The sequence below is a fragment of the Mytilus galloprovincialis genome, chromosome 11 (assembly GCF_965363235.1).
Source record: "Mytilus galloprovincialis chromosome 11, xbMytGall1.hap1.1, whole genome shotgun sequence".
Taxonomy (NCBI): Eukaryota; Metazoa; Mollusca; class Bivalvia; order Mytilida; family Mytilidae; genus Mytilus; species Mytilus galloprovincialis.
In genome coordinates, this window is record NC_134848.1 from 85,504,664 (window position 1) to 85,516,258 (window position 11,595).

Below are 11,595 nucleotides of genomic sequence, written 5' to 3' on the forward strand. Positions count from 1 at the left end.
TCTAAAACTGAACTAACCCCGTTATCACAAATATTTCAGTGTAAAGTAAGGACATTTTCAAAGTCAAAATTCCATTAGTGAGAGGCTGGTGAGGAGGGCAATTGAGATATGCGTCCATAACACATTGTACCCTTCTTCCACAATCAGATTTCCATGTTCAGTAACTTATTTGTAATTGTTTAAAAAATACTGACTTCATAATGAACACTTGAAAGTACAAAGTTTCAAGTTTATTTGAGTGACCATAACATCATAGTAAACTATTGTACAAAAAACCTTTACCTACTGTATTATTGTACATCTTGAAAACAAAATAAATGATAAAAACTAGTTTCAACTCATTCAAAAGTAAAAACACAAAAATACTGAACTCCGAGGAAAATTCAAAAAGGAAAATCAAAAATCAAAAGGCAAAATCAAAAGTCCAAACACATCAAACGAATGCTAATGAAATTTTAAAATAGGAATGAAAAAAAAACCTCAAACTCAAAAATATTCAATAATGTAGCCTCATTTCATTTTCCTAATTGCACAATTTTTTTTTTTGTCACAGAAAACATGGAAGAAACTATCTTTAATTATATTTTTCTAAATTTCTTTGATATTCTCCACAGCAAAATATAAAAATACATGTAGCAGTACTTTATAATATTACAAAAGCATACAATAAAAGATAACTACAAATCATAGTATACATATTAATAAATCTTCATAGCATGTGCAATGTTTGTAACATATTCAGTTGGAATTATTACATATCAATATAAATTGATCTGCTTCTTTACTGATGCCTTGTTTTCTCTTCCTTTCACTCCTGCCTATAAGAACAAAGTAAATTAACATTTAATAAAATATAACAAAAACATTCTATTTCATTACAAATTTTATTTCTTATACTATGAGAGGTTAATATATGATATGGTACAAACATCAACCAAAAAATCTATTTGTTTTGGCCCCAAATGATTTTTGAAATGTTTATACCACTGAAAAAGCTCTAAATTATCTCCCTTAGATGAAAAAATGCCATTTTTTGGCATTAAAATTGAAACATCTTTTTCAACTCATGGGTGACTTATATTTTTCATTATTTTTTCTCAAAATAAGCTGTACTAAAACTCAACTATTGTAAAATTTAAGCAATTTCTGTAATTTAGTTCTTTATATTTTGAAATTACATTTTTTTCCTCTTACATTTTGTTCTATTACATGTTTTAGTTCTACAGTAAAAGGTACTTAGCAAAAAAATCATGCTTCTTTCGAAGGCAGATTGTGAGTTTTAATGAACGGTGACCCTATACTTTTTTTTTCTATTTAAGTATAGGATATATATAAAGTTTATTTCTAGAAAAAAATAGCAAAATTCTATGTTTAAAAATAAAAATTGTTTTATGCCTGCGATCCCCCTTAAAGCTTTTGTTTTGGGGAATTTGGTGTTGACAGTAGATGTTTGTGTGTTTTTGGTTATTTAATTCTACAATCACTTGTATTTGTTGATCATCTCAAGACAGTTGACCTATACAAATATGATGAAACCTTTTCAACTGATTTTTATAGTTTGTTCTTATGTTGTGCTGTAACACCACTGTCCCAGGTTAGGGGAGGTTTGAACAACCAAAAATGTGTTTAACCTGCCACATTCTTTGTGTGCCTGTCCCAAGTCAGGAGCCAGTAATTCCATAAGTCGTTGGTTTACTTATGTTATACATTTGATTTTCGCTACTTGTTTTGTTGTAAATTATATAAATTAGGCCTTTAGTTTTCTCAAATGTTTTTGTTCATATTTTTTCTTGTCGGGACCTTTTACAGCGGACTATATGTACAGTACAGGTTTTTATCATTCATAAGGGTGTACAGTTACCTAAAACTGCTTATATCCACTTTATTCAAACTTTGGTGGATAGTTGTCTCATTGGCAATCATCATTATTTTTATATAAATATAAATGATATAGGTCAAAACTGCATCTATGCAGTTTCGTTTCATCTGTAATAAACAGATAAAAATTCTTGAAACAATATGTTTATCTATATGAACATCATGGATTATTTATTCCTTTCAAAATTCTGTGAATAAATAAATTGTGAATGGGTCCATGGGACACAGATTATGCCCCTGCTTGCATATAACATTTTAAGGGGTCATAAATTAAGAATGGTAAAAGTGACACACAGTACCCAAATGAGTACTTGATCTGAGTTTTGTGGTTATAAGCATTGTGTATAAGTTTCAGTACATTTGGTTAAGCAAACTTAAGTTTATAGTGAACTAAAACAAATAAACAGATTCGCCATGTGCACATGATACCTCCATCACATTTTCAAAGAATAAAGTTCAATAACTTCTTAATAAAATTGAGAATGGAAATACGAGGAATATGTCAACAACCCGACCAAAGTGCAGACAACAACCAAAGTCCACCAATGGGTCTTCAACAAAGTGAGAAAATCATGCACTATAAGGCCAAATAAAAATATATGTGTGGTTCCAGTAACCCGACCGACAATAGTTAAAACCCCCCGACCCTAGAACTTTTTTTTTTCATTTCTGAAAAATAAATTTTCAAACGATCAAATTTGAGGATTGTGAATTAAAATAATTAAATTCATAGATTTTTGGCATCTGAATTTCCATCACAAGTATCTGTTATGACTAAAATGCAACAATTCATAACAGAATGCAACAAAATTAACTAAAAACGTATCATGACTGTTTATTTTACAACCAAACACATGTAAAAATGGTGGACTTCCGGTTGGGGCGTGTATATTACCGGAAACAATTTCCGTATACACATGATTTCTTTCCGGATTTTGACATTAAAAAATAAAAATAAAATAAAAAAATTTGCCGACCTACCGACCCTATTTTTTAAAAGTATGTAACTGGAACCACACATATATTTTTATTTGGCCTAAGTGTTTCTCTTTTCTCTTTTTTTATATAGAATAAACCTTTGGTTTAATGTTTCAAAGCTGGTTGCACACTAGTAATTTTTTGGGTCTTTAAATTAATAATAGCTTACTGTTGGGTGTGATCCAAGGCTCTGTACATGTGTTGAAGACTGTACTTTGACCTATTTATAATGGTTTTTCTTATACAAATTGTGACTTGGATAGAGAGTTGTCTCATTGGGAGTCATACCACATCTTCTTAAATCTAATATTATGTACAAACATACAAGGATAAAATAAATACCCCCATCGCTATGACGGGGCATAACAAAATGCATATATATTTGTATATATAGAGCATCAGGACTCTTATAAAGACTGAACATGACAGTACCTTATTCTGTATTCTTTCATCTTATCCCCTGATTGCTGACATGAATTTTGGTTCTTTATTTCTTTTACTTCAAGGCAATTTTGGTATGAAAGCACCATCATTCAAGCTAAGTGTACCCATGGTTTGTCCTGGGCGTATTTTGATAAAAATGATAAATGTTGACTGCATCTTTTGGTGTCTTTCTTGTAAAACAATAATGCAAAGCCTCTGTGTGTTGTTTAAATTTACAAATCATAGAAATTAACCAGTAACATATATTGTATTATAATTGCACTTCTGAAATAATCCTGACCAGTGACTGTACAGTTTCAGCATATTTTCCTTTGTTCTTAATTTTTCTGATATTTAGCTGAATGCAGGATCAATGAGAGTATTCATGTGTGTGGCCAACATGGCCAACAGGTACTTACAATCAGAGAACCTGAAAAAAAATTATCTGTTGAGTTCTTGACTAGTTTCATTTATTCATTTATTTATCCATTAAATAGATAGAGCTTTCTTAGAATTTTGAAATGTCGAAGCAGTATAATTACTTTAATACACTAAAATATGTAATAAACAAGAAGTAATTGTAACAGGATGCTGTTACGAAATCTCCAAAACAAAGCTCCCATAATTAGCTATTTCCATGGTCCCATATTTTATTAGATTTGTTTTATTGTCCCATACAAGAATATATAAGGTTTAGAGGTGGGGATCTCTACTGTTTACAAGTATTCTAACAAAAGGGTGTGGGGTAACCCCATAGACTCTACCTATATTTTGTTTGATTTGTTAAATTGTCCCATTCAAGAATAAATATGGTTTAGGGGTAGGGATCTGAACCGTTTACAAGTTCTCAAACAAGAGGGGGTGGGGGTAAACCTGAAGGACTTCCCTTTTATTTCATTTAATTTGTTTAATTGTCCCATACGAGAATATATGAGGTTTAGGGGTGGGGTTCTGGATGGTTAACAAGTTTTCAAACAAGAGTGGTGGGGGTGAACCCCAGAGAAATTCCTTTTATTTCATTTCATTTGTTTAATTGTCCCTTGCAAGAGTATATATGGTTTAGGGGTGGGGATCTTGACCGTTTACAAGTTTTCAAACAAGAGGGGGTGGTGATGACCCCTAGGGAATTCCCATTTCTTTTATTTGATTTGTTTTATTGTCCCATGCAAGAATATATATGGTTTAGGGGTGGGGATTTTGATCATTTACAAGTTCTCAAACAAGAGGGGTTGGGGGTGACCCCCAGGGACTTCCCTTTTATTTTATATGATTTGTTTTATTGTCCCATACAGGAATATATATGGTTTAGAGGTGGGGGTCTGGACGGTTTACAAGATAATAGCACTTTCTCAAATTGAAGGGGGTGGGGGTTCCCCCAGGGACTCGCCCTATATTTCATTTGATTTGTTTTATTGTCCTGTGATCATTTCTGAAGACTGCATGGGTTTATCACTTACAGTTTTCAAGTCATTTGATTTTTTTTTTAAATAAAATCCCATAAGTGTTCTAATGTTAACCCCTCCCCTCTTTATGCCCCTTAACATACCCCTTAACAGAAGGGAAGCTTCTATAAAAATGCTTGTTTTGGCCCCTTTTGGCCCTGAATTCCTAAACTTTGGCCCCGCCATAACCCCTCAAATGAATCATAACCTTCTACGTGTGGTCTCAAAATTGAGGTATAATTTCAGAGCAATTTAAATACTTGTACACTAAGTTATTATCCTGGAACTAGAAAAATGCTTGTTTTGGGCCCCTAATCCCTAAACAGTTGGGACCATCATCCACAAAATTGATCCCAACCTTCCTTTTGTGGTACTTTGAACCTTCTGAGAAAATTTAATAAAGATCTAATCACTTAAACTTAAGTTATTATCCGGAAACAATGTGTCTTCGGACAATGACGACCACGACATCATACCATTATACAATCCCAAAAAGTTTGGGTCGTACAAAAACATAATAGATTTTATACCAATATGTGAATTAAAATATTAAGGTACAATGTAATGTGTGTGCCTGTTCCAAGTCAGGAGCCTTTAATGCAGTGGTTGTCATTTGTTGATGTGTTACATATATTTGTTTTTGTTCATTTTTTGTACATAAATTAGGCAGTTAGTTTTTTGTTTTCTTGTTTTACATTTGTCATTTGGAGGCCTTTTATAGCTGACAATGTGGTATGGGCTTTCCTCATTGTTGAAGGCAGTACGGTGACCTTAAGTTGTTAATTTCCGTGTTATTTGGTCTCTTGTCGAGAGTTGTCTGATTGGCAATCATACCATATCTTCTTTGTATAAGCATAAATCAAATACAGTTAAATACAACTTTTAAAAGTGTTGACAATGGTTGATGTTAATTACATTTCTGATATACATGTATCAGATTTTCTTGAGGAGAACATCTAAAATACATGATTTTATGAGGGCTTGGATCCAACTGACATGTTTAATCCTGCCATCTTCTGTGTTTGTCCCAAGTCAGCAACCTGGACAATCAGTGGTTGTTGTATGTTGCTGTGTTGCATATATCTGTTTTTAGTTATTTTATTCGTATATTAATATTAAGGTCATTAGTTCTGAATTGTTTTACAATTGTAATTTCAGGGCTTATAAATATATATGACTATGCAGTATGAGCTTTGCTCATTGTTGAAGGCTGTACTTTGATCTATAGCTAACTGACCGACGGAGGGACAGGTGTAAAATATGATGTATGTCAACTCTTTTCTTACAATTTCATACATTTCCCATATCATTGACTATTTTAACATTACTTACATCTGTCCATTATTATGCTGTCTTTTAGGTCACATTGCATTTCAAGCTGATGTTCAATACTTGCACAGTTGTACATGTACACCTAGAAAAAAAATCTGCAAAATTAAGATAAAACAGTCTTGTGCAACTGTCACACTAATTTAGATAGACAGTTGTGTGAGTTTCTAACAGAAAATTTACATCACATCAATGAGAAATTGAAAAAAGTAAATAAAATTATACATTTGTCGCTTTCGTTGTTGAGGTTACATGTACATGAGTGATTTATCTGCATTATTTTTACATGTTCACAAATCAGTATCCAGGAGAATGGTAAATATATAGAGGCTCTGCATTTCTGCTCTTAAGGAAACCAGGTGCTTTTTCTAAGTAAGGAAAGAGTTTATAAATTACCCATCATGTCCTCACATCTAATTTATAAAAGATATATATGATTTTATTGATCTTTGAAATGTATATCAGAGTGAGAACTTCTCAATGTTCATTTTTTGGGGGAATATTATATTGCCCTAATTTTATATTTTTATTGTCTTTAAGTAAGTAACTGAGACAATACTGAGAATAACATTTTCATATCTCTTCATTTATCATGTTTATATCCTGGGGGATTAAAACCCATGAAATTGAAATTTTTCACACATAATTGACAAATAGTAGTAATTGGGAATGTAAACATGTAATAATGTTTTCCCAGTAGGCAGTTTAACCAAACTTAAGATAGACTAGACATAATAAATCTATTATACTACTATATACACAGCATGCACAGGACATGTGCTCCTATCATAATGATGAACTGAGTCCATACTGTCACTGAGTGTCCCTTTAACAAATAATGCAAAGTTACAATTTTTCTATTTAGATTCTGTGACTTTTTAAAATTTTAAACATTCTTATAGTTTCCTTGAAATAGATATATAATTGTTTTATATCATCTTATCATTTTTTGTAAATTTTTTTATTAATGAAAATTTTTTCGTAGCTTAACTGATTAATCAATATTTAGGTCACAAGGCTTTTTACCTTGATGACAGAAGCATGTCTAGAAATTGCTTCAGATTACTTTTAAGCAAATAGAACAGTTTTGAACATTTAAAAGGTCCCAAGTACATGTAAATATTAATGACACACATTTTTGATGACCTATAATGTATTAAGAAATTTTCAAAGAACATATATATATATATATATATATATATAGCTTAAAAATAAAAAGCACAAACAAGAGTGCACACGCTGAAATGTCTCGCCTTCTTTACTAATCATTGATATTATGTTGATAGACCTAAATATAAAGCTTTATTACAACTGTCACATAAACTCAACATTAACCAAGAAAACTCAACATTGATCAATGAACCACGAAAATGAGGTCAAGGTCAGATGAACCATGCCAGGCAGACATGTACAGCTAACAATTCTTCAATACAACAAATATAGTTGACTTATTGCTTATAAATTAAGAAAAACAGACCAAAACGCAAACACTTAACACTTAGCAATGGACCGTGAAAATGAGGTCAAGGTCAAATAAAACCTGTGTAACAAACATATAGATTATAAAATATTTCCATACACCAAATATAGTTGACCTAATGCATAAAGTATTAGAAAAATAGACCAACACTCAAAAACTCAACTTTGACCACTGAACCATAAAAATGAGGTCAAGGTCAGATGACACCTGTCAGCTAGACATGTACACCTTACAATTATTCCATACACCAAATATAGTTGACCTATTGCATATAGTATAAGAAAAACAGACCAAAACACAAAAACTTAACTATAAACACTGAACCATGAAAATGAGGTCAAGGTCAGATGACACCTGCCAGTTGGACTTGTACACCTTACAGTCCTGCCATACGCTGAATATACTAGACCTACATGTATTGCTTATAGTATCTGAGATATGGACCTGACCGCCAAAACTTAACCTAGTTCACTGATCCATGAAATGAGGTCGAGGTCAAGTGAAAACTGTCTGACAGGCATGAGGACCTTGCAAGGTATGCACATACCAAAATAGTTATCCAATTACTTATAATAAGAGAGAATTTAACATTAGAAAAAATCTTAATTTTTTTTCAAGTGGTCACTGAACCATGAAAATGAGGTCAAGGACATTGGACATGTGACTGACGGAAAGTTTGTAACATGAGGCATCTATATACAAAGTATGAAGCATCCAGGTCTTATACCTTTTAAAATATAAAGCTTTTAAGAAGTTAGCTAATGCCGCCGCCGGATCACTATCCCTATGTCGAGCTTTCTGCAACAAAAGTTGCAGGCTTGACAAAAATCACATTATAAATCAAACATTGTTTCTGTTAGCACTTTCACCGCATCTCCTAGAGTTCATCAGACAGAACTGTTATCGTTACTAGTAACAACTTGTGATGTTACCTAATAGTAACATCATGTGGTAGTTTGTATTACCATGATAACGGAATCTTTTTTACGGACCGAATTTCACTTCCTATTTAAAGTCAGCTTACACAGTTCAAGAAAATAGGGTTCCTTGGCTTCACATGGAATTTTATCTTCGGTGTACATCTTAAACTAGAGGCTCTAAAGAGCCTGTGTCGCCCACCTTGGTCTATGTGCATATCATTATAAACAAAGGACACAGATGGATTCATGACAAAATTTTGTTTTGATGATGGTGATGTGTTTGCAGATCTTACTCTACTGAACATTCTTGCTGCTTACAATTGTCTCTAGATCTATCTACAATGAACCCATGAATCTATCCCAGTAGTTAAAATATTTTGTAAAATTTTACAAGATTTGCAAAATTGTTAAAAATTGTTAAAAATTGACTATAAAGGACAATACATGTAACTCCTTAAGGGTTCATGATGTTGACTTATTTGTAGGTCTTACTTAGCTTTACATTATTTCTGTTTACAGTTTATCTCTATCTATAATAATATTCAAGATAATAACCAAAAGCTGCAAAATTTTCATAAAATTACCAATTCAGTGGCAGCAACCCAACAACAGATTGTCTGATTAGTCTGGCAATATCAAGGCAGATAGACCTCGACCCTAATGAACAAATTGAACTTGTCAGATTTGCTTTAAATGCTTTGGTTTTTGAGATTTTAGCTAAAAACTGCATTTCACCCTATGTACTATTTTTAGCCATCTTGGTTCACCGGGCCAGGTCATCGGACACATTTTTTAAACTAGATACCCTAATGATAATTGTGGACAAGTTTGGTTAAATTTGTCTTAAAAGTTTCAGAAGAGATTTTTGTAAAAATTACAATTAAAAATTTATTAAAAAATTGACAAAAGTTGACTATAAAGGGCAGTCACTTGTTAAGGGGTCAACTGACCAATTTGGTCATGCAGACTTTTTTGTAGATCTTACTTAGCTTTACATTATTTCTGTTTACAGTTTATCACTATCCATAATAATGTTCAAGATAATAACCAAAAACTGCAAAATTTACTTAAATTACCAATTCAGGGGCAGCTCGACGACGGCACAGACGATGAGAAAAGCTCACTTGACCTTTCAGGTCAAGTGAGCTAAAAAGGGATATACTTTAAATTTTCCCTTTCCACATTGGTCAAAATGTTCCTGAACATGGAGAGTTTCTAATTGACGGGTCCTTTATCTGCTGTCACTTTGTGAACTCTCACTCTATCAATTGGCCTATTGGTTAAAGGTTTGACCTATGTACTTATGATTACAAGTGGGACAGGTTGCACAATAAATATTTTTTTATGATTTACAGTTCATATAAAAAAGAAGATGTGGTATGATTGCCAATGAGACAACTGTCCACACTAGACCAAAGAGACAGAGACAATAACAACTATATGTGACCGTATGGCCTTCAACAATGAGCAAAGCCCATACCGCATAGTTAGCTATAAAAGGCCTCGTTCATGCTTTAATTTTGGTTTAATTGCTGTGCCTGATTTCAGAGTTTTACTTTGTCTCACTTCTAGCATTTAGCACATTCCACATCTGGGATCCCTGCATTTTTGTATTTCTGCCACCTTCTGTGTACTGAATTTTGTTCATGTAAGAAGTTTCTTCAGATTTGGTGCTTGTGGTTCCCAATAAGCTGTGATCCATTGACTAGATCTTTCATTTTCTGTAATTGATTCAGAATAGGTAAAAAAACCTTAGCAGAATTAAAGATCAGTGAATTTTTTATTATCTCCCTTTAAAGGACACCAGCTTTCACTGTGAAAAAGTCCTCTTATTGAAAGTCAACCTTGTAGGACAGAATTTAATAGTACTTTTTCATGAAATAATGTCCAATTGAAGGACACTTTTTCACAGCATCTGATAAATTAAAATAATATTATAGGGTTATTGCATGAATATTGGGGAATATTGTCTAGAGTAGAATTACGTTATTGCACGAGATTGCGAGTGCAATCAAATATGTTCTACAAGGGACAATATTCCTCAATATTCATGCAATAACCTTATTATTGTATAGCAATATAATATTTGAAAGTTAAAATTGGTTTAAACGAAGATTCATGAATTTTGAAGATTTATTGCACACTTAAATCACTTTTGGTTACTATCTGTGGGAAATATTATATTGCTATGCAATAATAATAGTTAGTTCTTAAGTCCAGAGTAATGTTTTATTGCACAGTTTGAATTATCACTGTGTAAACGTTGTTTTGTTTAGAACATTGTTTTGGCAAAGTTACTGCATACAATCTAACAGAGAAAATTTGTTATTCTTTGTGAACTTTTAAATTTGTGGTTCACCTAGGCCTGTACCCATGAAAACCACGGAAATTGAAATCCAAAGAATATTAATGAATCCACAGTAGATATTTTTTTTTTTTTTAATATGCACATGACGTCATGAATTTTGAAGATTTATTGCACTAGTGCAATATATTGGAATTTATTGCACGCTATATATAACCTTTGGTTACTTTTTGTTGGAAATATTATATTGCTATTCAATAATATATATATTATTTCTTTTGTGCATGTTGTATAATATTGTTAAATGTTGGTTTATCTGAATAAATATTGTTTAAACTAAACACTTTATAAAAAATATCAGACAATTTTAAAACCAAAACAACTCTTTCTTTTTTTTCATCTTCATTTTTGTAAAAAAAAAACCAGAGACTTTTAATTACATGTAGCATTGTGTAGGTTGATCTATTACAGATTTTCATTGTGATTAAGTCACTAAAATAAGTATTATGTTAATTATGCCAGCATTTATTGTTTACAAAGAGTCCTACAGAACTTTAAATTAAACTAGAACACACCTGTGATATAGCGGGTTCATTGACGGGTACCAGGTCTGTGGATGAAACAAACATCCTTACCTTCTAACTGTTTTTTTAGTTTAACTTCTACTACTTACAGTCAGTGATCAAGTTCAACACACATGCAGTGCGATAGAAGAACGTCTGTTATCCAAATGTAATCAGGGAACCAGTTCAGGTAAGACAAACTGGTTGTGACCTTGAACTTGAAGATGCAGAGCTTAAAATTAGAATGAAAACTTGAAAGTACGGCGGTAGCCTGTTG

At 32.2% G+C, this 11,595-nt stretch overlaps 1 long non-coding RNA gene across 1 annotated transcript; it reads right to left on the minus strand.

Annotated features, from left to right (window-relative positions):
* Positions 1 to 455: 455 nt before the first annotated feature.
* LOC143052953 (uncharacterized) lies at positions 456 to 6,128 on the minus strand. The gene is made up of 3 exons (XR_012971306.1): positions 6,054 to 6,128; positions 3,289 to 3,709; positions 456 to 818 (listed from the first exon to the last, which is right to left on the minus strand). It is a non-coding gene; the product is annotated as an uncharacterized LOC143052953 (long non-coding RNA).
* Between the last annotated feature and the right edge of the window lie 5,467 nt (positions 6,129 to 11,595).